Genomic DNA, 25450 nt, shown 5'->3' with positions numbered 1-25450 from the left:
ATGACACTTTGCTAACTTCATATCACAGCTGTATATATACCGCTATGCTTTGTTGGTTTCATATCACAGCTGTATATGTACCACGGTCCACGACACTTTGCTAGCTTCATATCACAGCCGGGCAAATGACCATAGAAATTAACTTTAGATCTCAAGTTGATGTTCAAGTTTCTTTATTAGTTGTCATACAAAAATACAGAATACTTTTATATGGAATGCTTCTTTCTGTTTTGCTCCTGAGAGTGTGCTAGATAAAAATAGATAAGTATAAAATAGAAAGTCAAAAGTATGTAAACAAGTGTAAACAAAAGTGTTCAATATACATATATACAATATACAATGCAGAGTAGAAAAAAAAGTAACTGAGTTACAATACAATATACAGTACAATGCAGAAATGGGATGAGGTACAACTTAGGGTAAGGTGCAATGAGGTATGAGTTGTAGTGCAAATCTCTTTACCAATAAATATAAAGTGTGTTAAAGTGTTTAAAGTGGGTAAAGTGGGTGCTACAGTGAGTTGTTTATTTAAAGTGAGTGTGTACGTGTGGATGTGTGTGCTGTGAGTGTATTGATGGTTTGTTACATAGTGTTATTGTCGTTGAGCATCCTGATGGCCTGCGGATAGAAGCTCCTTCTGAGTCTCTCTGTGCTTGCCATGAGACTCCGGCATTGCTTGCCTGACCGCAGCAGTTCAAAGAGGCAGTTGTTTGGGTGGCTTGATTGATTGATTGATTGATTGATTGAAAACATTATTAACAGATTGCAGAATGGGTACAGTACAGTACAGCTCAATACAGAGTCTTTGATTATTCTCTTAGCCTTACCCCTGCAACGCTTGTTGTAAATGTCTTGGAGAGTGGGAAGCCCACCTCCAATTGTGCGTTCGGCTGAACGGGCCACTCTCTGTAGTCTGCTACGGTCTTGTGCGGTGCTATTCCCAAACCAGGAGGTGATATTGCCAGTCAGGATGCTCTTTATTGTGCATGAGTAGAACTTCTTAAGGATCTTCTGACTCACTATGAACTTCCTTAGGCGCCTAAGGAAGTAGAGGCGTTGCCGTGCCTTCCTGACTACACTGTCAATGTGTGTGGTCCATGTCAAGTCCTCGGATATGTGGACTCCGAGGTACTTAAAACTGTTCACTCTCTCGACCGGTGCCCCGTCGATGCTGAGGTGGCTGTAGTCCCTGACCCCCGACCTCCTAAAATCCACAATCATCTCTTTTGTTTTGCTGACGTTCAGGGAGAGGCAGTTCTCCTGACACCACCGCGCCAGAACCTCTACCTCTTCCAGGTAGGCCCTCTCGTCGTTTGCAGAGATCAGGCCCACCACTACAAATTTGATGATTGTGTTGTTGTTCCGCTGTGCCACACAGTTGTGTGTGTACAGCGAGTAGAGGAGGGGACTCAGAACACAGCCCTGGGGGGCCCCTATGTTGAGGGTGATGGATGAGGAGGTGCAGTTGCCTGCTCTCACCACCTGGGGTCTACCCGTCAGGAAGTCCAAGACCCACTGGCAGAGGTCATAGTTCAAGCCCAGGTCCCTGAGCTTGGCTATGAGTTTGGAGGGGACTATGGTATTGAATGCTGAGCTGTAGTCGATGAATAGCATTCTCACATAGTTCCCCTGCCTCTTGTCCAGGTGTGATGCTGCTGTGTGCAGCACATGGGCTATGGCGTCCTCCGTGGACCGGTTGGGGGGGCGATATGCAAATTGCAGGGGGTCCAGGTTGATGGGGAGGGAGGAACAGATGTAGCCCTTCACTAGCTTCTCAAAGCACTTCATGGCTATGGAGGTGAGAGCTACAGGGCGGTAGTCGTTGAGGCAAGCGGGCGTGGATTTTTTGGGTACAGGGATAATGGTGGACTTCTTCAGACAGGTGGGGATGACAGCCTGTTCTAAGGACAGGTTAAATATGTCAGTGAATACCGGGGCCAATTGGTCGGCACAGACTTTTAGGACGCGGTCGGGGATACCGTCCGGTCCTGCTGCCTTCCTGATATTCACTTTCTTAAAGGTCCTCCTCACCTCATGTTCTGTTATCCTGAACACTGAGTCTCCATCGGCAGACCCCCCCCCCCATTGCCGTGGCTTGTAGGCTGATGTTGTTATTCACAGCCTCAAACCTCGCATAGAAGGTATTGAGATAATTTGCTAAGGAGATGTCACTGTTCAGTTTGAGGGAGGTGCCTTTGTAATCTGTCATCGTTCTGAGGCCCTGCCACATACCTCTGGAATCAGCCTGTTCAAACTGAAGTTCAACCTTATCCCTGTAGCGCCGTTTTGCCTCTATTACTGTCCTCCTTACGTTGTATCTCGCCGCCTTGTGTTCATTCATGTTGCCTGTCACAAGTCCGGCGTTATAAGCTGAGGTGCGCGCTTTCAGAGCCTCACGGACGGATTTGTCTACCAAGGGCTTTTGATTTGGGTAAACTCTAATTGTGGTAGAGGGGATTGTTTCTTCTACCAGAGTACAAACAAAGTCCAGCACTGTGGGCGGCTACGTGGCGTAGTGGGCAAGGCGCTCGCCACGAATGCGGAGACGCTGGGCTCGCCTGTTCTAGCCCAGCGCTCCACATTGCTTTCAGTTTAGCTGGTCGTTCATACTAATACACATTGGCCGTATTAGGGGGTGGGAAACTGATGGGTGGGGATCGGGCGTTGTGGACAGCGACTCCTACAGGTCGGTTGGTGCGCCTGCGCAGTAGAATCAGGAAGTGTCGGGGGCAGCGTGAGCCTCCCACGCGTTACTCCTCGTCACTGAGAGATCGAGCTGCGCAGGTGAAAAGATGCAACTGCTGTTACCTCAAGTACCGGAGGGGACTTGTGGTATGACTTAGTCCACATTGCAGCCGGCTTGTGGGAGGCAAGAAACAGCGTTCGTGACAGGGGAGGGTTGAATTGGATGATACGAAATTGGGATGGGAGAAAATATAGAAAATGGGAGAAAAAGTGGATAAAAAAAAAAAAAAGTCCAGCACTGTTTCAGTGTAGTCATTAATATTGTCTGTGTTCTCGCGGAACACGCTCCAGTCTGTGCATTCTAGCGCAGCTTGGAGCGTTTCCCCCGATTCCACAGACCAACGCTTCACTTCTCGCGTTACTACAGGAACACGCTTGAGACTTTGTTTATACTGGATACTCCCGGGCGACGGTACGTCATCTACTAATTTAATTTGACTTACTCAGAAGCATTTTATTTGACCTAAACATGAAATCCGGGCCACTTACAGTATATGTCAAACACTTACCCCGAAAGTTGTTAAAACGGTCCAACTTCTCAACATTTCAACATAGGGCACTGATACTGTATGTGTATGTTAAAACAAATGTGACAATGAAAATAACTGATTTTACTTTCTACCAAAGCACACCTGCTATAAGACATAAACTGTGTGTAAAATCTATTTCATTATTCTGAAAGGTGCTATAGATAACATTCAGCCACTCGCACTACAGCACCAGCATGTCAGACCAAAACAATGGTGTGCTTACATAAGATTACATAGGGTACAACAATTATTGTAATTACCGTACGCTGTACCATCTAACTAAGTTCAGATCCAAACCAGTTTATACTAGTTGTCAGACACATATTTGAGCTTCAACTTTAGGTTGAAACAGAGAAAGTTGACTGGTCCCACTATGAAAATGGGAGCAGAGAAACAGGGACCTCTCAACCAGCAGCACGTGTATCTTGTCAGGTACATTCCACAAGGGGAAATGGGAAGTAGGGAGGGGATACATGTGAATAATAACATTTTGGACCTGCCAACATCTTTTAATAAATTTTTGGGGGGGAGGGGGGAGCAACACTTTTATTCCACTCCTTTCTAAAAGCTCTGTGGCTGTACAATGTACATACACATCTTATCTATAGCACCTTTAACCTCTTTAGCCTGAGCAGTCCACCGATGGACCGCAGATGACTATCTCTATCTCTCCAGACTGCGTGTTGCTTATTAACAGCGGAAGAGTGCAAAAATGCTTCCGCATTTGTCACCGCACGCCACTACAGTAATGCGCCTTTCCTTTTCCTTCGCCCAGGTGCACCGGCGTGCACCGGCGTGCTTGCGAGGTGCCCGCGAGGTGCTCGCGCGCGCATGAGATCCCCGCTTGGTTCGACACATATTAACACGCTTTGGTTCAATTTAATCACGCTTTGGTTCATATTAATCACCATACACGTGATGGACGCAGCAGGCGATCACTCCTACTGTTATTCAGCTGCGCCGAGGTACATGATTGATTGATTGATTGATTGATTGATTGATTGATTTCTGTTAGCGCTGCCACTCTGCAGTAAACAGACATCACTGATATAGAGTGTCTGGTCAGTAACATGGGTCTAGAACCCACCTCACCCCTGCCCACTTTGACAACCTAGGATGGCTTAGAGTAGACGACAGAGGCGTAGTACATTTTCCTTTTTGAAAATCATCTGACATGAAGATGGAACACATTTTTGTTGCTAATATTATTTATATTACTGGTAGTTCATACAAGACATTATCCTCTAAGCCAAGCTGCACTTTAACATAGGCCTTTCTTTGTAAAATGTGTCATAATGTAGCATTTGTGTGTGTAACGTACACTGTAAAAAATAAATGTTTTTTCACAGGAAATTCACTATTATTTTACAGATTACTTTTGTTTTTCTACTTTAAGTGTAAATGCCATACAAATATAGTAAATTACCTTTTATCAAAATATTAACCATTAAATAAAGGTTGTAATTCCTTCATAGTTAAAGACAGTAGAGGTTATACTTTATTATCTAAAGATGGTAAGTTAGAGTGCTGTGTTCACTCATAGTTAAATACAGTAGAGGTTGAGTACTTCATTATCTAAAGATGGTAAGTTAGAGTGTTGTGTTCACTCATAGTTAAATACAGTAGAGGTTGAGTACTTCATTATCTAAAGATGGTAAGTTAGAGTGTTGTGTTCACTCATAGTTAAATACAGTAGAGGTTGAGTACTTCATTATCTAAAGATGGTAAGTTAGAGTGTTGTGTTCACTCATAGTTAAATACAGTAGAGGTTGAGTACTTCATTATCTAAAGATGGTAAGTTAGAGTGTTGTGTTCACTCATAGTTAAATACAGTAGAGGTTGAGTACTTCATTATCTAAACATGGTAAGTTAGAGTGTTGTGTTCACTCATAGTTAAATACAGTAGAGGTTGAGTACTTCATTATCTAAACATGGTAAGTTAGAGTGTTGTGTTCAGTCAGACAGTAGACAAGTAGAGGTTGAGTACTTTATTATCTAAACATGGTGAGTTAGAGTGTTGTGTTCATTCATAGTTAAAGACAGCCGAGGTTGAGTAGTTTCTTCTGATATCACTTTCAAACTCCAAGTGATTTAGATCCAAAACATTTTCTAACAATACATGTATATTCCATAGTAAAGTACACGTTAACGTTACAATGTGTTGTGTTCACAACACTGTTTAGTCTGTGACGACGCGTCGCGATAATATACATGTATATTCCATAGTAAAGTACACGTTAACACTTTCAGCGCCATGCCTGGTTTTCCGTTTTACCGCTTGAATGCCACCATCGGCGCCAATGTTAACGTTAATATCGCCTAATCTATGTTTTAAATTATGGCTATGTGTCTAATCTGCCCATCGCATTATCAAAGACTATTTTCCAGTCAGTGCTGTGAAGGCAGATTGTTTTTTTATCGCGTCGTTGCCGTTTCAGAGCAGTTAGAAAAGCCCCCGTTTTGATATAAAAAACAGCTCATTCTGGAGCATTCTATGAAAATCGTCTTTTAGTGGAATATTCCACAACGTTGATATTCGTTCAAATAAACGCTAGATGATCAATATTATACGTGCACGCACGCACATTACGGCCGCGCACTGATAATCGATCCGTTGATTTCCTCACGGACTTTTACAGTGAAACCGAAAGAAGACATTTCACAAAACAGCTTATAACTTCATCAAACTTACTCTGATTATCCTACCACTGATAACATAGAGTCCTTACCTGACATCAGATGGTATCCAACTGGTATATTCCAATTCCTGATCACCATTCGAAAAAATCGATACGTGTATGGATCCAACGCGATACAGTAGAACTCCATGATCCGCGGGGATCTGAGGCTCCAGAATGAACTCTAGTAACCCCGGCTGGATCAGTGAACTGGAAAATGTGGAGTACCGGATTTTTTTCCCCATTCATTTTCATTGAGTCCATTCCAAAATCACTTATGTCATCTGGGAGACGACAGGGGGCGCTTTTTTCCACAGTGATCGCCGGCGCCCCTCGGCTATACTCGGGTAGGCTCGGGTGATGCAATAATTTTTCAGATAGCAAAAAAATAATAATAATAATAATTCCGAGAAATCTCGTGAGTGGCATGCAACCACCTATAAAAAAAACCAGAGAAATCTCGTGAGTGGCACTGAAAGTGTTAATGTTACAATGTGTTGTGTTCACAACACTGTTTAGTCTGACGACGCGTCGCAATAATATACATGTATATTCCATAGTAAAGTACACGTTAACGTTACAATGTGTTGTGTTCACAACACTGTTTAGTCTGACGACGCGTCACGATAATATACATGTATATTCCATAGTAAAGTACACGTTAACGTTACAATGTTGCGTTGTGTTCACTCATAGTTAAAGACAGCCGAGGTTCCAAGTGATTCGTTGCAATGTACGCGAAAATGCCATATGCATTTGTCTGAGCGGCGTGAAAGGAAAGGCGCATTACCGTAGTGGCGTGCGGTGACGAATGCGGAAGCATTTTTGCACTCTTCCGCTGTTAATAAGCAACACGCCTCCAGACTGTATGACAAAAAAGGGTATATTTTCAACAATACGTTTGTTTACCAATAGTCTAAAGTGTTATTAGGGAGATTTTAGTTCATGGAATGTCTTCATAATTTAGCGAATATCCGCCATTTTGAATTATCATCGCATCGCCCTTTGTAGTCATATGAGGAGAGGGCATCCAGAACTCTCAATGAGCATTGACATTTCGAAAAACTACATTTCCTAGCCGATTACAGCTTCCTGCAAGCAAATTACTTCTGTATAAATTTATTTTCATTTATCTTATTTCTCGGGATGCTCTATCACAAAACGTTATTGGCATAGTGTGTCTACCTTCTGTGAACATTTAGCAACAATCAGCGTTGCAATCTGATCCAAAATGACAGAGCCATATCCATTATTAGAATGGAACTGTACATACAGTAGATTTCATTAGCGGTTTTTGCTGCACGCCTGGAGATACTAAATCCAAATTGAACTCTGCCATTTGAAAGAGGAGATTTGGCCCGATCCATAGATGTGCGAGTTGGCTATAATAAGGTAATTTATAGGCCTGGTATTCTAAATTCTATAATAATATTTCAAATTGCATGTGTCCGGATGGCAGAATTCAGTACTGTATCTACAAAACATTCTGTTTAATCATCTTCCCTTTATTAATTTGCTTAGATTTTTTGTAGGCATGTTCTCAAGAAGGTGCTGAACGAGCCCAGTTTTTCATGTCTGGTAATTTTTTGCATGGTGTTATTCACTGTCAAAGATGCAAAGAAAAATCATAATTTATATTCTCCTTTGTTTCATCACAATTTACTCAAGCCTGGTAACAGACACAATATTTCTGACACTGGGAATACATTCCATGATATCCATAGATGTCCCTAGATACCAAGAACATGCAAATGGACTTGTAGAAGTGGAGCAGTCTTCCATTTACTTAGGTATGTATTTTTAGGCGGATTTTCAGAAAATAGGGCTAGGGTTTAACAGGGAAATATTCTTTTAATTTTGGGTGAACTGCCGCTTTAATGTCTATTCTATTGTCTTATATTGAGTTATATTGAGTGAATCTCATGTAGTTTCCTTCTGTGTGACTTTGTGATTAATGACAGGAACCAGAGTCCTGCTGAGAGAGGCTGATAGAACAGGAAAATGCACTGTGTGTGTGCGTGTGTGTGTGTGTGTGTGAGTGTGTGAGTGTGTGAGTGTGTGTGTGTGTGTGTGTGTGTGTGTGTGTGTGTGTGTGTGTGTGAGTGTGTGTGTGTGTGTGTGTGTGTGTGTGTGTGTGTGTGTGTGTGTGTGTGTGTGTGTGTGTGTGTGTGTGTGTGTGTGTGTGTGTGTGTGTGTGTGTGTGTGTGTGTGTGTGTGTGTGTGTGTGTGTGTGTGTGTGTGTGTGTGTGTGTGTGTGTGTGTGTGTGTGTGTGTGTGTGTGCGTGCGTGCGTGCGTGCGTGCGTGCGTGCGTGCGTGCGTGCGTGCGTGCGTGCGTGCGTGCGTGCGTGCGTGCGTGCGTGCGTGTGTGTGTGCGTGCGTGCATGTCCTGGCTTACCTCCAGAACAGAAGTCAGACCTCAGAGTGTCAGACTGAGGCCTGTTTCCTGTCTCCATTGTTTCTGTACTGAGAGAAAGCGACGAGGAAGGGCGTTGTGTCTGTGTGTGTGGCGTCTATACTTTCCGTAGCCGCATTTCTGGCAAGACGCTCTCTGATTGGCCGACGCCTGTTTCTACACTGGTTAAGCTTAGGCACTCTTTCGAAGTTGGTTAAGGTTAGAGTTTGTCTTAGAGCATGGCGATAGAACGCCAGGTAGTTTGCAGGCTGTTTGACGCGGAAATGGGCAAAGACACAGCCCGTCACGCGATTGGGCAACAGTGGCCAATCAGAGAGCGTCTGCCAGAAATGCGGCTACGGAAAGTATAGACGCGTGTGTGTGAGTGTGTGTGTGATCTCTGGTTTCACTATGTGTGTGTGTGTGTGTGTGTGTGTGTGTGTGTGTGTGTGTGTGTGTGTGTGTGTGTGTGTGTGTGTGTGTGTGTGTGTGTGTGTGTGTGTGTGTGTGTGTGTGTGTGTGTGTGTGTGTGTGTGTGTGTGTGTGTGTGTGTGTGTGTGTGTGTGTGTGTGTGTGTGTGTGTGTGTGTGTGTGCGCGCGTGCGTGCGTGTATGGAGGAAATAGGGTGTTACTGTGCCCAATTGAGCCTCGACAATGACCTTCTAAATATGCAACACACTCCGAGCGTTTGTGGGTTTTGTACAGCGTCTAATTCAGAAAGGAGCGCCCAGTAGGCCTATAGAGTTCAAATCTTTACCAGGCATACAGACAGACAAACACACTAACCACTCTCATTATAGTTATTAGCGTTAGCATGTTAGGAAGCATAGGAAATATGTTAGGAAGCATAGGAAAGATGTTAGGAAGCATAGGAAAGATGTTAGCATATTAGGGAGGATGTTAGGAAGCACAGGAAGAATGTTAGGAAGCGTAGGAAGCATGTTAGCATAGGAAGGATGTTAGGAAGCATAGGAAATATGTTAGGACGCATAGAAAGAATTATAGGAAGCATAGGAAGGATGTTAGGAAGCACCTTAATGGTGACAGGAAGGATGTTAGGAAGCATAGGAAGCATGATAAGAAGTGTATGAAGGATGTTAGGAAGCATAGGAAGCATAGGAAGGATGTTAGGAATCATAGGAAGGATGTTAGGAAGCATAGGAAGCATAGGAAGGATGTTAGGAATCATAGGAAGGATGCCAGGAAGCATAGGAAGAATATGCATAGCTAATAGACCAGTTGAACAGCTGATGTGAGAAGGTCGTGGTGGCTAGCTAATAGACCAGTTGAACAGCTGATGTGAGTAGGGTGACCAGATGCAAAAAGTCCAAAAGCAGGACAACAGTAAGATTTTGGTGGGACAAAGTGGGACAAAGTGGGACAGATAGATAATGTAAATTTTTTTATTAGAATAACTCGTCTTCACCGAAAATAAATACAAATTAAACAATTAATTAAACAGAATTATATCTCTCCACATTCATCTTGGCACTGGCAGCCGGCTTGTTACCACCTAACATCTGTTTTAAATATCCAAACTTTATCACTCGACAGGAATGTCTTGTGTTCGATATTCCCTGTTAACACATGCAGAACTAGGGAACACTATAGGGAACAAAAATAATAATACAAATAAATTGTGTTTCTCTATAACTATGGATAACTATGGATGTAGCTTTTGTACGACCACACAATATTTTTTTTGCAATATCTGAGTCTGGCCAAATGACAGGAGCTAGCTTGCTACCACAGTCGGCTGACCTGTATGAATGGGAGTGTTGTACAGTGTGATAGACGCTTGTCATCTCCGCTGCAGTGACCTTGTCCGTCTGGCTATCATTTTTTGGTTTAAGAAGAAACATATCCATAGATCTGGATGTTTCTTTTTGGTGAGCCACTTTCATGTGAGACTCACGTCCACTGTGGCGCTTCAAGTCGTATTCTCCTCCATGAGCAATTGAAAAACGAACTATGACACAAAACACAGAAAGCTCCCTGAGGATTGCCTGACATCGGCCTCACCCAGACAGCGCGCTAAATTACTATAACCAATCAGATCTGCGATATGAGGTAGCGTCACGACTCTCACGAGCAGAGCGCTAAATTACTACCTAACCAATCAGATCTGCGATATGAGGTAGCGACACAAGCAGAGCAATGTGTGTGGACAAGAGGCGGGTTGCTACGTTTACTGTAGGGAGGGGCTTTTAGACCAATGTTTTTTTTTGCTTCGAAAAGAGGGACATCCTCTCAATATGTGGGACGCGGGACATTCGGTCAAATGGTGGGACAGTACAACCAAAAGGGGGACACCTGGTCACCCTAGATGTGAGAGGGTCGTGGTGGCTAGCTAATAGACCAGTTGAACAGCTGGTGTGAGAGGGTCGTGGTGGCTAGTTGGACCAGGGTCGTGGTTTTTATTTTATTTTATTAAAAATAAAAAATTCGAATGTTTATTTAGAATTCGAATGTCAACATTATGATCGAAGCTTCGAAGCTTCGAAGCATTCGGTACAGCCCTACTAGGAACTAACTAAAGTAGAGGATGAGGGTTGTATTTTCTTTTCGGCTCAGCTGTGATGATGTCGGAAAGTTACTGTCTGTGTGTTTCCCGATGTTAACATTATTGGGCAAAGATTAACTTTTTCAGCCTATTGTAATGACCCTGCTGTGTTATGAACTGTGATGGATCACGGTTTATGTGGGTTTTATTTTAGTTTATTTTGTCTTTCTGTGAGGGACAGCTGTCTATTTCGTCTTTCTGTGAGGGACAGCTGTCAATCACTGGCCTCTGCAGTTAATTGCCATGCGGCATGGCAGGTGTGTGGGCTTGATTGCCACCTGATTGGTGTCAGGTGTGCAGTGCCTTTAAGTAGGTTTGATTGACTGTGTTCAGATGCTTGTTTTCATGTTTTTCCCTCAATAGTAGAGGAGTGTCCCAAGCTCAGGCTTCTAGGGTTTTCTCTGTCTCTAGTGCTATTGTTTTTCTTGTTGTTTTCAACTGCTAGGCAGTGGTGGTTATTTTGGGATGTTGGGACACCTGTAGTAAAGGCGAGGAGCAGGGGAGAAACAGCCTGGTGCTGTGGTTAAGTTGCTCCGTTCTCCACCTGTCATCATGCCTTTACAAGCGTCAACATTTTATTTGTCATCTGCATTTGATGATAAAATCTAAATATTCTGAAAGCCAAGACTTATAATGCCACAATGTCTGTGAAAAGGGCTTGTGATTCAAAATGGCGGACCTGTCGCAATAATAAAAAGCTGACTGTATTTACAGTAGATTTCATTCTATAGGCATAGCCTATACAAACATGCAACATATTGAGCGGGGAACATAGGACCCGGGGAACATAGATACACTCCCCTATAGACCAGCTGAACAGATGATGTGAGAGGGTCGTGGTAGCTAGCTAGACCAGCTGAACAGCTGATGTGAGAGGGTCATGCTAGCTAGCTAGACCAGCTGAAGAGCTGATGTGAGAGGCTCGTGGTAGCCTGTTACGATACCTCCAGGTCAGGATCAGGGCACTCTCAACCCCAGAGAGGCTGAGCGTACAATACAGAGAGTACCGCAAGACAGGCTATTATTATCCAGAGCTGGACATGATGCGAGTGCTCAATAAAGTACACGTCTGAACTACAATGGAGTGTCATCATTAATAGCGAGCACCAAACAGTAGCTAGCTAGACTAGCTGAACAGCTAATGTGAGAGTGGATGGTAGGTAGCTAGACTAGCTGAACAGCTGATGTGAGAGGGTCATGGTAGCTAGCTTAGGGTGACCAAACGTCCTCTTTTGCCCGGACATGTCCTCTTTTCACGCCTTGTCCGGGGTTTTAAAGAACTGCAGTGCGTAAAAAGACGCTCGCCTGACATATTGTCATGTAACTCGAGAACCGAGGCACGGAATTGGTCAAGTGAGGTGGCATTCAAACAGCAACAAATATATCTGTCGAACAGTATATTATATGTTCGGCGAAAAATGCAACCCTGAGCCGCTAGACACTCGCAAAGTGCCTTGACTTGCGTGCGTTCAGCACACGGGCATGACGGCCCGACGCAGTACCCCACCTGTTAATATTAAAAGGCACATGGACACAGAAAAACATTACCTCTTACCTTGCGGGGGCCCACATGTGGGCCCTTTTTAGGACGATTTGCCCACCGGCATTTTGGCGACCCCTAGTGGCTCGGGTGTGCATATTTTGTAATACAATATATATATCGAATTGAAGGCTTATTTGTTGCCTGTCGATAGCGACAAAATCCGACAAAATCCATTCAGCGGTTCTCGAGTTACATGCCGGTATTTGAGGCTTGTGCAAAGTACACGGTATTGCGCAAAATACCACTCCTGACTCTTGGGGCTCTAGTTCCGTCAATCTAGATCCGATCTCAAAAATGATTGTGGAGGGTTGTAGCCAATGAGTGTGGCTTTCCAATGATACCCCACATGGGGTATGAATCATGGATCTGGTGAAAAACTAATGAGCGAAAACAGGAAGAGAAAAACAGCCGAATGAATTGAAGTCTATGAGAAAACTCAGTTTTTCTTATGTACACAGTTTACCAAAATCACTCCTAATCACTCATTTCTGAATGGATCTTTATTTGGACATGTACTACATAAGGCTTCAGGCTATGGGTCCGTATGGATTTGTAAGCCTCCAGGCATTCTGGGGAAATACTACCTCTGGACTACTAACTACTACAGAAAAACTTGAGTAACAAGTTTTTCTACAACTGAAGTTCAGATCTATGTTACTCTATTACGTTAGCACTAAAATTACATTTTCTTTCTGGAATCAGAAACTTCAGAATGTCATATTTCGGGCGGCTAAATGGCGCAGTGGGCAAGGCGCCCGCCACTAATGCAGGAGATGCTGGGTTCGAGCCCAGCTCTCTGCATTGCTACCAGCTTGGCTGGTCGTTCATACTAACGCAATTGGCAGTGTTAGGGGTGGGAAGCTGGTGGGTGGGGATCGGACGTTGTGGACAGCGACTCCTACAGGTCGGTTGGTGCGCCTGCGCAGCAGAATCAAGAAGCAACGGGGGCGGCGTGTCCCTCCCACGCAGACCCTCGCCGCTGAGAGATCGCGCTGTGCAGGTGAAAAGATGCGACAGCTGCCTCCTCGTGTACCGGAGGGGACACGTGATGCAAGGCTTGGTCCACATTGCAGCCGACCTGTGGGAGGCATGGCCTACCAGCGTTCGAGACAGGGGAGGGTAGAATTGGACAATACGAAATTGGGATAGGAGAAAAATGGGAGAAAAAAGTAGATACAAAAAAATGTCATATTTCAAAAGAGACCAGGCTCATGCATGTGCTATAAGGATAAAGTATGTTGTTTTGGTTTGCAAAAAAAGTATGCAGTCCTCAAAAATGAAAACTAAAAAGGCCACTTTTGGGGGCACAGGTTAAGAGGTTAAAAAGCTGTGTAAGGTGAGAGTTCGTCTGCAAAGTTGACCGAATTCTTTGTTAGACCCAGGAAAACAGAGCATGCTGTAAATGCGTTTTCATTTCATACTGTGAAACAGCTACAGATGCATGGATTGGAAAAAAGACATTTCCAGACTCTGACACTGCCAAAATGTTTAGTAGCCTTATATTTGGTTCATGGTGCCTCAAAATGTTTTTGGTTTGGTATATATAATGAGCATAGGTAATAAATATGTCATGTTCACTAATGGAAAGTTATGCAAATGTCCAAATCCAAAACTGCATAGTGCACTTTTAAAATAATTAGATTAGTATCTTTGTGAGGTTATACTGTTTTATTATTTACATTGAAAAGATACAGAGATAATTTGTTAAAGAAGAGGTATTATTTAGAACATTATTTCATATTTTTTTGTTATTTATTGTTGTCCAGTAAGACTTGAAAAGAGAGCTATTATTTTGTTACAGGTTGCTTTTTAAGTTATTCTTGTGCCATTAAGATTTGTCAGAGAGATTATTTTAGGTGCACCGAATGGGAAATTCTTGGCCGAAACCGATACCGAAAATAGGAAACGGTTGGCCGAAAACCGAAAGGCCGAAAATGATTAATAGAAATATATATACAGTATAATGTATTTTTTTCAGCTACCTGATTATGACAAAAGACATGATTATGGCAAAACTTAACTTAAATAATATTAATAATCACTATTATGTATGTATAAAACATTTATTCAGCACTTTTGAATGCAAACATTAATTCCAGACTGACTGCTGAAAGATTGTACAATTTAAACATTTTCTCTTTGCATACAACAAAATGTGCATTAAAGTCAAGTGCATTTTCTTTTCTCTGTAGGATAGCTACAACAAAGTGCATTCAGAACAAAGCCAAGGTGCTTTAAAACTGCATAAAGATCTGCACACACGAGAGGGAGAATAGCTTATATATATATATAAAAATAAAAAACGAACCAAAAACAGTGAACAGGAGGTCTATTTGTATTAAAAACAATAGATTGTTTTTCATTTAAATGTCTGGAAGAGCTCAAAAATAAAAATGTCAAATGATAGTTCCATTGCCTTTTTTTTTTGTTGATTTAAATGTTACTGATTGTGTTAAATGGGCATATAATATCGTCTCATATCGATCGCAGGCACCTGAATCTAATCGTATCGTATCGTGGCAGACTTTGTGATATTGGAAAATATCGTATCGTTGTCCAAAGAATCGATATCGTATCGTATCGTGATGAAACTGGTGATTCCCACCCCGACATTATGTATCTCGAGGCTGGGGCCAGCATGTCCTCTTTCTGGAAATCAAAATATGGTCATCCTAAGCTAGCTAGACCAGCTGAACAGCTGATGTGAGAGGAGTGTGGTCACCAGTGTACAAGTGCATCATTTTGAACTGTGACGAGGCTCCAGCCGTGCAGTATCTGAAATTAATCAACACCCCTCCAACCAATCAGAATCAAGTATTCACCCTGGCCATGGTAAACAAACAGAGAACAATAATATCTCTCTCCGACATCTGTTTTCTCTTCAACCTGAGTGCCATGCTGTGACACACACACACACACACACACACACACACACACACACACACACACACACACACACACACACACACACACACACACACACACACACACATACACACACAAACACACGCAATACACAACTCTCAGAGTTCAACTGAGTTTAGATGTCCTTCAGTAACTTTACATTACAGGTTCCAATGGAAGCCATTTTGTGCCCAGCATGTTGTGTCGCTCCTAGTGAGCAATAAGCTGTCTGTCTGCTTCAGTCAGGGAAACTAGATGTTATGAATTCATTGTGGTTGTGATCAATCAGCAGACCAGGGCGGCACAGTGGTGCAGTGGTTAGCACTGTTGCCTCACAGCAAGGCCTGTGTGGAGTTAACATGTTCTCCCTGTGTTTGTGTGGGTTTCTTCCAGGTAATCTGGTTTCCTCCCACACCATAATTACATGCATGCTAGGTTTCCTGCCATTGCCCTTGACCAAGGTACTGGTAATACAACTGGAGTTGGGCCCTGGGTGCCGCACTGTGTGGCTGCCCCTACAGGGATTAATAAAGGTTCAACTTAACTTATAGCAGTTCATCAATGAATGGTTTTACCCAAAAGCATTTGCATGCGCTCGGAGAACAAAGTGACACCAAGGCAGGTTCACAGGTTGCTCTCTAGTCTATTGAGTACATATATTTATACATTGGTCGTCACGTACACACTGAGCCATAAACCACCACAAAGGAAGTATGCTAGACAGTGTTTTCAAGATTCAAGATTCAAGAGTTTATTCATCACATACATACCAGGGCATACAGTGAAATGCGGTTGGCCATGCCCGCTATGATTGTGCAATAAAACAATAGTAATAGTAGTAATAATAATAATAAGATACTAGAATAGACATGGTAAATAGACATGTTAATAAATCGCTTAAAGGCACTGGATCCTATGTACACTCCTATACAATGTGCAGTTTTTCTTCTATGTCCCTATGCTATACTTGCTGTTACTAACTATCAGGGGTGCAAAAAGTACCCAGAAAATATACTTAACTCATTGACTGCCATAAGCTTTCGTTAGCAAAGATGGCGCCAGTGTTATTGAAAATGTTTGCGATGTTTGTAGACCCATAGTGTGTTCTGTATTATAGCTATGGAGACAATAGTAGCTCATTTGACAGGCATTGTTCATAGTCCATTACTGACTAATTAGTTAATTAATTTAGTCTTTTTCCATAGATCGTGAGATATGACACATTATATGCAATAAGCCCAAATCGTTCTGGTTGATCGCCTGAAGCTCCAAATACTCCCAAATCAAAGGTATATACCATGTACATATGTGCATTCACAAAATCATCAAGGGGGGCGGGGGGTCGTTTTAACTCAAAACTATGATCGTGTTTGTCAAGCATGTTTTACGTCCAGTAAAACACAAAACTGTGATCATTACAGAAACATGTTTCAGGTTCGGTAAAATAGACATAGAATATACCTTACCTTAGCCAGAAGGTATTCCAAAAAGAATAATTCCAAGTGATCGCATCGCCATCGCGATTATCAGTGTATATGTCTATACACGTTTATATGTGAAATCCGCTTCGGCAACAACATTTCTTGGGTTTTGGCGTTCAACGCATGGCGAGATAACCCGAGAAATCTCGGGTGTGGCAGAGAAAGAGTTAAGTGAAAGTATGGGTACTGTCTCAAAATCATATTCAAGTAAAAGTCAGAGTATCTGGCTAAAAACACACTTGAGTAAAAGTCAAAAGGTTTCTACTTATAAATGTACTTAAGTACTAAAAAGTAAAAGTAAAAATGTAGCTTGTCACTCTGACTGTCTATTCTTCTGATAGCAGGTGTTTAATCAAAGATCCCCGCTTTCTAGTCTTGCACAAGGTCCAATCAGCACGGGTATGGGCGGATTAATCTTCCATTGATGGGGATCTGATTGGTTGTTTTTAAATAAAGTGCGTCCGGAGGATTAATAACGTTAACGTTAGTTCGGCCAGAGAAATAAATATACTAATTAAAATGGTTGGACCTGCGAGATTTGTACTTTGTACTTTGTAGGTCTGCATTTTAAATGTAAGGAGTAAAAAAAAAAAATCTCTGAAATATAATTGAGTAAAAGTACAAGTATACAAACCTAATAATACTTGAGTAAAGTACAAATCCCCAAAAACAGTACTTAAGTATTGTAACAAAGTACAATTACTCAAGTAATTGAACTGCTGCGGTCAGGCAAGCGATACCGAAGTCTCATGGCGAGCACAGAAAGACTCAGAAGAAGCTTCTATCCCCAGGCCATCAGGCTGCTCAACGAACAATAAACACTATGCAACAACCATCAAATGCACACAGCACACACATCCACACGCGCACACTCACTTTAAACAAACAACACACTGCAGCACCCACTCTCCACACTTTAGATCACCTAAACACACTTTATATTTATTGGTAAAGGATTTGCACTACAACTCGTACACCTTACTGTAAATTGTACCTAAATTGTACCTCATCCCATTTCTGCTTTGCACTATATAGTATTGTATATTAGTACATTGCATAGTATATTGTATATTGTATGGTAACTCAGTTACTTCTATTCTGCATCGAACATTGTACATATGTCTATACTGAACACTGTGACTTCTATTTTTACTTCTATTACATGCTATACTATTTTATTTCATACTTATCTTGTCTAGCACAGTCTCTGGAGCGTAACAGAAGCATTTTGTATAAAAGTATTCTGTACTTCTGTATGACAACTATTAAAGAAACTTGAAACTTGAGGGAAGAAGCTGAGCCTTGCCGTGTGTATACGGAGGCGCTTGCCTGACCGCAGCAGCTTGAACAGGCTGTTGTTGGGGTGGTGAGGGTCCTTCATTATTCTGCAGGCTCTGGATTTGCACCTCCTGTTATATAAGTCCTTCCTATAAGGGCCTTCCTATCCTGGGCTGTGCTGTTTCCAAACCAGGCAGTGATGTTCCCAGTCAGAATGCTCTCTACAGCCCTGGAATAGAAGGAGTGGAGTATCTTCCCTGATACTCTGAACTTCCTTAATTGTCTCAGGTGGTAGAGGCGCTGTTTCGCATTTTTTACCACAGTGTCTATGTGAGTTGTCCATGTCAGGTCCTCTGTGATGTGGACTCCCAGGTACTTAAAACTGCTCACCCTGTCTACGATAGCCCCATTTATCCACAGTGGCTTGTGTGTCCCCTGCTGTATTCTCCTAAAATCCAGGATCAGCTCCTTGGTTTTACCAATGTTCAGGAGTAGGCTGTTATCCCGGCACCAACTTTCAAATCAACCTCCTCCCGGTAGGCCTTCTCGTCATTGTTAGAGATCAGCCCCACCACCACTGTATCGTTCGCAAACTTCACTATGGAGTTGGAGCTGAACCTGGCCACACAGTCATGTGTGTACAGTGAGTACAGCAGGGGGCTGAGAACACAGCCCTGGGGGGACCCGATGCTCAGGGTGATTGAGTTGGAGGTGTGTCCACCCACCCTGACCGCCTGGGGCGGGGTTCAGACCCAGATCAATCAGCTTGTCAACCAGTCTGGTTGGGACTATGGTGTTGAAAACTGAACTATAGTCAATGAACAGCAATCTCACATATCCCCCCTTCTGACTGTCAAGGTGAGAAAGGGTGTTGTGCAGTATCTGGGAGACCACGTCGTCAGTGGACCTGTTTGTCTCCTGTATGCAAACTGCAATGGGTCCGTGTTACTGGGGAGGGAGGCACAGATGTAAGATGCCACCGGTCTGTAGTAATTTAGGCCTGCTGGGGAGGAGTTTTTTGGCACAGGGATTATAGTGGACACCTTGAAGCAGGCAGGGACCACGGACTGTTTAATCTTAGAATCTTGTTTCTAGATTCACACAAAAACTGATTACAATGAGTGATATATCCAGACCTGTTGTCATGTCCATGTCTTATTGACCTCTGTGTCTGTCTATCCAGTTCCCTCAGTGGTCAGCGGCCTAGCTGTGAGCTCCAGCACCTCCAGAAGCCTGGGTCTGTCCTGGCAGGCCGGCCCAGGGAGGACTGAGCGCTTCAGGCTGCAGCTGTGGGAAGAGCCTGGGTCTGGGTCTGGGTCTGGACGAGGTAAGTTCAAGTTCAAGTTCAAGTTTCTTTATTAGTTGTCATACAGAAGTACAGAATACTTTTATACAAAATGCTTCTTTCTGTTTCGCTCCAGAGACTGTGCTAGGCAAAGATAGATAATAAAATAAGTATAGCAAGTATAAAATAGAAGTCAAGTACGTAGACAAAAATGTTCAGTATATACATATATACAATGCTCTATGTAGAGTAGAAGTAACTGAGTTACCATACAATATACTATACAGTGCAAAGCAGAAGTGGGATGAGGTACAATTTAGGTACAATTTACAGTAAGGTGTAATGAGGTAAGTCAGAGGAACTATTGTATGTGTCCAGTCAAGTGATGTTGGTCTCTAAAAAAGCTTTATACAGTAAGATAAGATGTGCCTTTATTGATCCCCTTGGGGAAATTCAGGCATCATAGCAGCATGAGGGGGGAGGGGGAGGGGAGGTACAGGTACATGGTAATAGTAGAAGACATGATACAGGTCATAAAAGTATAGTACAGTAGAAATGTTAAAATAAAAATAGGCTGTGTAAACAATATAACAATATAATTAACATTATAAATGATCAAGTAGGCAAGTGTAAATCAGGGTGCAGATGAGGGTCTGTATGCCCTAGTAATCTTTATTCATAATACCAATTATCCTAGTAGTAGGCCTATCAGATTGATTTATTACATGAAAACAAGGTGTCTTTGAAGAAAATAAAACAAAATAATATATATATATATATATATATATATATATATATATATATATATATATATATATATATATATATTTTTTTTTTTTTTTTATTATTATCTATATATTTTTTCACTGACGTTAATCTCCTGGTTATGTATTAGTAATTTAGTACTGGCTTGATTTTATTTTATTTTTATTTTATTTGACATTTAAAAAAATACAAGATTCCAGAAAACATCAAGGATGCTACACAAAAAAGTCAAGACTTATTTCCATTGTGGTCCTTGGTCTCAGACAGACAGGCAATACAAAACATGACCACAAATAACAATTTGACAAACTACATAGACATGTACATTTTAAATGCAGTAAAAACGTAGCCACAGACAACAATGTATCAGATGACATTTGCATGCATTTTAAAATCTAGTTTTTTTTTTTTTTTTTTTTTATCTTTTCCCCCCCTCCTTTTCCCTCCGATTTTCTCCCATCCCAATGTTAGTCGTTATGCCAATTCCCAATCCCCTTCCTGGTCGCTGCGCACTTACCCCCCACAGTCGGTCTGGGAGAGTGGAGGCTACCACGTGCTTCCGCTGACACACGTCCAGCCAATCAACCGCTTCTTTTCACCTGGCAGCGCGGATTCTCACTGAGAGGGTGTAACGTGTGGAAGGATCACACTATCCCACTTAGATCCTATCCGCGCTGAGCAGGCGCCCCGACCGAACTGTAGGAGTCGCTGTTTACAACGACCCGGACCCACCCCGCCAGCTTCTCCCACCCTCTAATACTGCCAATTGTATTAGTGTGAACGGCCAGCCAAGCTGGTGACAACCCCGGAGCTGTGAGCTGGATTCGAACAGGCGATTAAAATCTAGTTTTTAACATTGTTGAGGAGCCATCAGCCATGATTTGACTTTTTTCAAACCATGGCTGATGGCTCCTCAACAATGTTAAAAACGAACTATTTTTTTAAATGCATGAAAATGTCATCTGATACATTAAAATTTATAAATTTAAATAAATACAAATAAAATTGTGTCAGCTACTAATGCATTTTAGCTGTGAAGGTAGCAAATTCCAATGTGTGGCTCCCCAGAATTTAAAAGAACATTTGCCCATATTTGTTTTGAACCTTGGAATACACAGGTCGGCAATGCTGGCTCTGGTGTTATGGGTATGCATGTCCCTGTTCCACTGAAAATAATTTGTAACATAAGTGGGGGCCCTATTATTATAAATGTTGTGAACTATATTAAGCTGAAGTTGAACGGACCTGGCTTACAGGAAGTGTTGTTTGCCCACATGTGCTCTGGAGGCTAGTCCTAGAGTTAATCGGATGAGTTTGTTCTGGGAAACCTGTAACTTATCTTTTAAAACTTTGGTCAGACCTCCATACCAAGAACAAATAGCATAGTCAAAGCAACAAGAAACAAGTGCATTTTCCAGAATGCGAAGACTTTCAGGGTCTAATAAATGTGCTTTTCTGGCCAGAAATTTAGTTCTGCCATTCACCTTGCTCATAGTTTTGAGAGCCATGGATTCCCCGCTCAGGCTGCTGTCTAGGTGGCAACCTAGATAGACTTTTCTGCTGCAAAAAGCCAGCCCTCGAGATTTATGCTGGGCGAGAGCAGCTTCCGCAGCCTAGGTTGGGAACCAAAGATGATGTACTGTATTCTGTTTTGGCCATATGCAGACATAATTTATTGTCAATGAGCCAATGTTTTATGGTAGAGAATTCCTTACTGAGAGTGGCCTGTAGCTTGTCCACATCCTTATCGGAGGAAAGGATAGCAGAGTCATCCGCGTAGAGAAACAGGTTCACATTACAGGCAGCTTGCATATCGTTAATATAAATTAATGATATGCAAACTAACAGCGTAGATAGGCTAACATTGATCTCCGGGTTATGTATTAGTACTAGCTAATGTTGATCTCCTGGTTGTGTATTATTAGTACTAGCTAACGTTGATCTCCTGGTTGTGTATTATTAGTACTAGCTAACATTGATATCCTGGTTGTGTTTTAGTACTAGCTAACGTTGATCTCCTGGTTGTGTTTTAGTACTAGCTAACGTTGATCTCCTGGTTGTGTTTTAGTACTAGCTAACGTTGATCTCCTGGTTGTGTATTATTAGTACTAGCTAACGTTGATCTCCTGGTTGTGTATTATTAGTACTAGCTAATGTTGATCTCCTGGTTGTGTATTATTAGTACTAGCTAACGTTGATCTCCTGGTTGTGTTTTAGTACTAGCTAACGTTGATCTCCTGGTTGTGTATTATTAGTACGGGATCATCCCTATGTTCCCCGGGTCCTATGTTCCCCGGGTCCTATGTTCCCCGCTTGATTGATTAATAGATTGAACATTTTATTAATTTTTATTATTTTATTAATTATTAATGTCCGCCTTGTTTCGAACTGGTTAAGCTTAGGCCCTCTTTCGAACTGGTTAAGGTTAGAGTTTGGAATCAGGGCTGGTGGTCTAAAATGTTCAATCAATCAATCAATCAAAGCGGGGATCATAGAACCCGGGGAACATAGGACCCGGGGAACATAGACATGCTCCCTATTAGTACTAGCTAATGTTGATCTCCTGGTTGTGTTTTAGTACTAGCTAACGTTGATCTCCTGGTTGTGTATTATTAGTACTAGCTAACATTGATCTCCTGGTTGTGTATTATTAGTACTAGCTAACGTTGATATCCTGGTTGTGTTTTAGTACTAGCTAACGTTGATCTCCTGGTTGTGTTTTAGTACTAGCTAACGTTGATCTCCTGGTTGTGTATTATTAGTACTAGCTAACGTTGATCTCCTGGTTGTGTTTTAGTACTAGCTAACGTTGATCTCCTGGTTGTGTTTTAGTACTAGCTAACGTTGATCTCCTGGTTGTGTTTTAGTACTAGCTAACGTTGATCTCCTGGTTGTGTTTTAGTACTAGCTAACGTTGATCTCCTGGTTGTGTTTTAGTACTAGCTAACGTTGATCTCCTGGTTGTGTGCCACAGAACACTGAACTATCCACACACAAGCACACATGAGCACACACACGACACGCACGCTGTGCACTAGCAGCCACTTTAACACTTTAACATGAGCGGGCACACACTCATGCCGCACTCACCCACACTTATTGCCAAAAGGAAAGGCCACTTTAAATTAGTATAGCAACAGTAACAGTGTATTGCACTACCAAAGCTACCTAGCATGTCCTATATGCTCTGTAAATAACTATGTACAGATACCGAGATGTCACACCATGTTACCTGTTACCTGTTATTGCACAATGTTGTTTTTATTGGATTCTATTATATGTTGTACCACTGTATTGCACATCGTTGCGGGCAAGACCACCCGCATTTCATTGTATACTTGTATGCCGTGACAAATAAAACTCTTGACTTGACTTGACTTGACTTGACTTGTGTATTATTAGTACTAGCTAACGTTGATCTCCTGGTTGTGTTTTAGTGCTGGTGGCCAACCTGACCCTGGGAAGCACAGCAACACAGCACATCCTCCATGACCTCACACCGGGACGGCAGTACAATGTTACCATGGTAACAGAGGCATCCGGACTACAGCACAGCAGGACCATCCAGGCTCAGACAGGTAGGCATTTCACTGTTTTAAACCGGAACTTTTTCATGGGAAAAAAATATTGCTCCTTAAAAGGGGCACTTCACCAAAAAACGATTCTGATTTATTTTGCGCATTATCTCACACAACACAACACACAACGGTTTTGCACACATTCATTTTAGTTTGACCGAAATTTGTTTTAATATGGCCACCAGTGATGTCATCTGAGATGTTGAATGCTTGTGTTGTGTTAATTACAGCTCAATGATGAATGGTAAAACAGAAACATCTCTCTGTCTCTCTCTCTCTCTCTCTCTCTCTCTCTCTCTCTCTCTCTCTCTCTCTCTCTCTCTCTCTCTCTCTCCCCCCTCTCTCTCTTTCTCTATCTCTCTATCCATACCTCTCTGTCTCTTTCTCTCCATATGTCTCTGTCTCTCTCTATATATATGTCTCTCTCTTTCTCTCTCTCTCCCCATATCTCTATGTCTCTCTCTCTCTCTCTCTCTCTCTCTCTCTCTCTCTCTCTCTCTCTCTCTCTCTCTCTCTCTCTCTCTCTTTATCTCTCCATCTCTTCATATCTCTTTATGTCTCTCTCTCTCCAGTCCCCTCTGTTGTTTCAAACCTGACTGTGGTCAAGAACAACAGCAGTCAGGGTAACACCTTGTTGTTGTCATGGCAACGACCCGAGGGGGACCTGGACACAATCGTCATCGCCCTCTCAGCCAATGGGACGAGCCCTCAGGAGAGGAACCTCCCCCCTGATGCAACAGAGGCCGTCTTTGATCAGCTGACCCCTGGATCAGCCTATCAGATTGTTGTTACATCCAAGAGCGGCGCACTAACCAAACAAACAGCAATCATGGCGAGGACAGGTGAGACACAGGACTCATGGGAAATGTAGTTCCCTACTTTTAAGGTCAGATCACTTCTCAATTTCATCTTAAATGAATAAGCAGTTAACTATATCTTAAATGAATGGTTATTTATTTACCTCTATCTTAAATGAATAGGCAGTTACCTCTATCTTAAATAGATAGTTAGTTACCTCTATCTTAAATGAATAGTTAGTTATCTCTATCTTAAATGAATAGGCAGTTACCTCTATCTTAAATGAATAGGCAGTTACCTCTATCTTAAATGAATAGTGTAACTGAGGGGTACAATTCCCTGACTGTATTGAATAAGTATGGTATCATTAAACCACTACTGAGTTATGTACATTACTACTGGCCATACAGTACACATGTATATGAGATGAACACCCACACAATAACACGGCTTAACAAGAAAGTACTGTTTATAATATTTATTAGAAGAGCACCAAGATTATCTTACATTTATTAAGAATGAGAGTTGCGCTTGTAAGGCGAAGAATGTGCATGAATAGGTCAAGAGCGTAAGTCCATGAGCATATTACGAAGGGGATAATTAATACCACCTGTAGCATAAGAATTATGTAAGGTACACTAGTAGGTCAGCTGGAGATACTAGGGGGGTTCCCTCCGGTTGTAAGCCAGCAGGGGAGAGGATTTGTCGGTAGCAAAAGTCTGGATCAACGAGGAATAAGGAGACTCCAGGTACAGGAGACGGTGCAATAATCCCTTGATCCGTAGACAAAGCAACAGCTATTCTCCGGTATGCAGTGCCGCATGGATGAAAGCTAGCCAGCCTCAGAGTCCTAGAGGCGGGCTCGACGGTGCTCCTCACAGGGTAAATCCCACACGGTAGTGGGGGTAG

General features: G+C 42.3%; 1 pseudogene across 1 annotated transcript in view; it reads left to right on the top strand.

The window, feature by feature from the left end:
* Nucleotides 1-25450, top strand: part of LOC311242116 (receptor-type tyrosine-protein phosphatase beta-like) — a 119090-nt pseudogene that overhangs the window by 5691 nt on the left and 87949 nt on the right. The window contains exons 3-5 of the transcript XR_014620995.1: nt 19299-19442; nt 23603-23743; nt 24316-24585. The product of XR_014620995.1 is annotated as a receptor-type tyrosine-protein phosphatase beta-like (transcript). The remainder of the gene's footprint in view (nt 1-19298; nt 19443-23602; nt 23744-24315; nt 24586-25450) is intronic.

Source organism: Notolepis coatsorum (assembly GCF_963971535.1).
Source record: "Notolepis coatsorum genome assembly, chromosome: 15".
Taxonomy (NCBI): domain Eukaryota; kingdom Metazoa; phylum Chordata; class Actinopteri; order Aulopiformes; family Paralepididae; genus Notolepis; species Notolepis coatsorum.
Note: the sequence above shows the minus strand (reverse complement) of the source record. Positions and strands in the feature narration are given on the sequence as shown.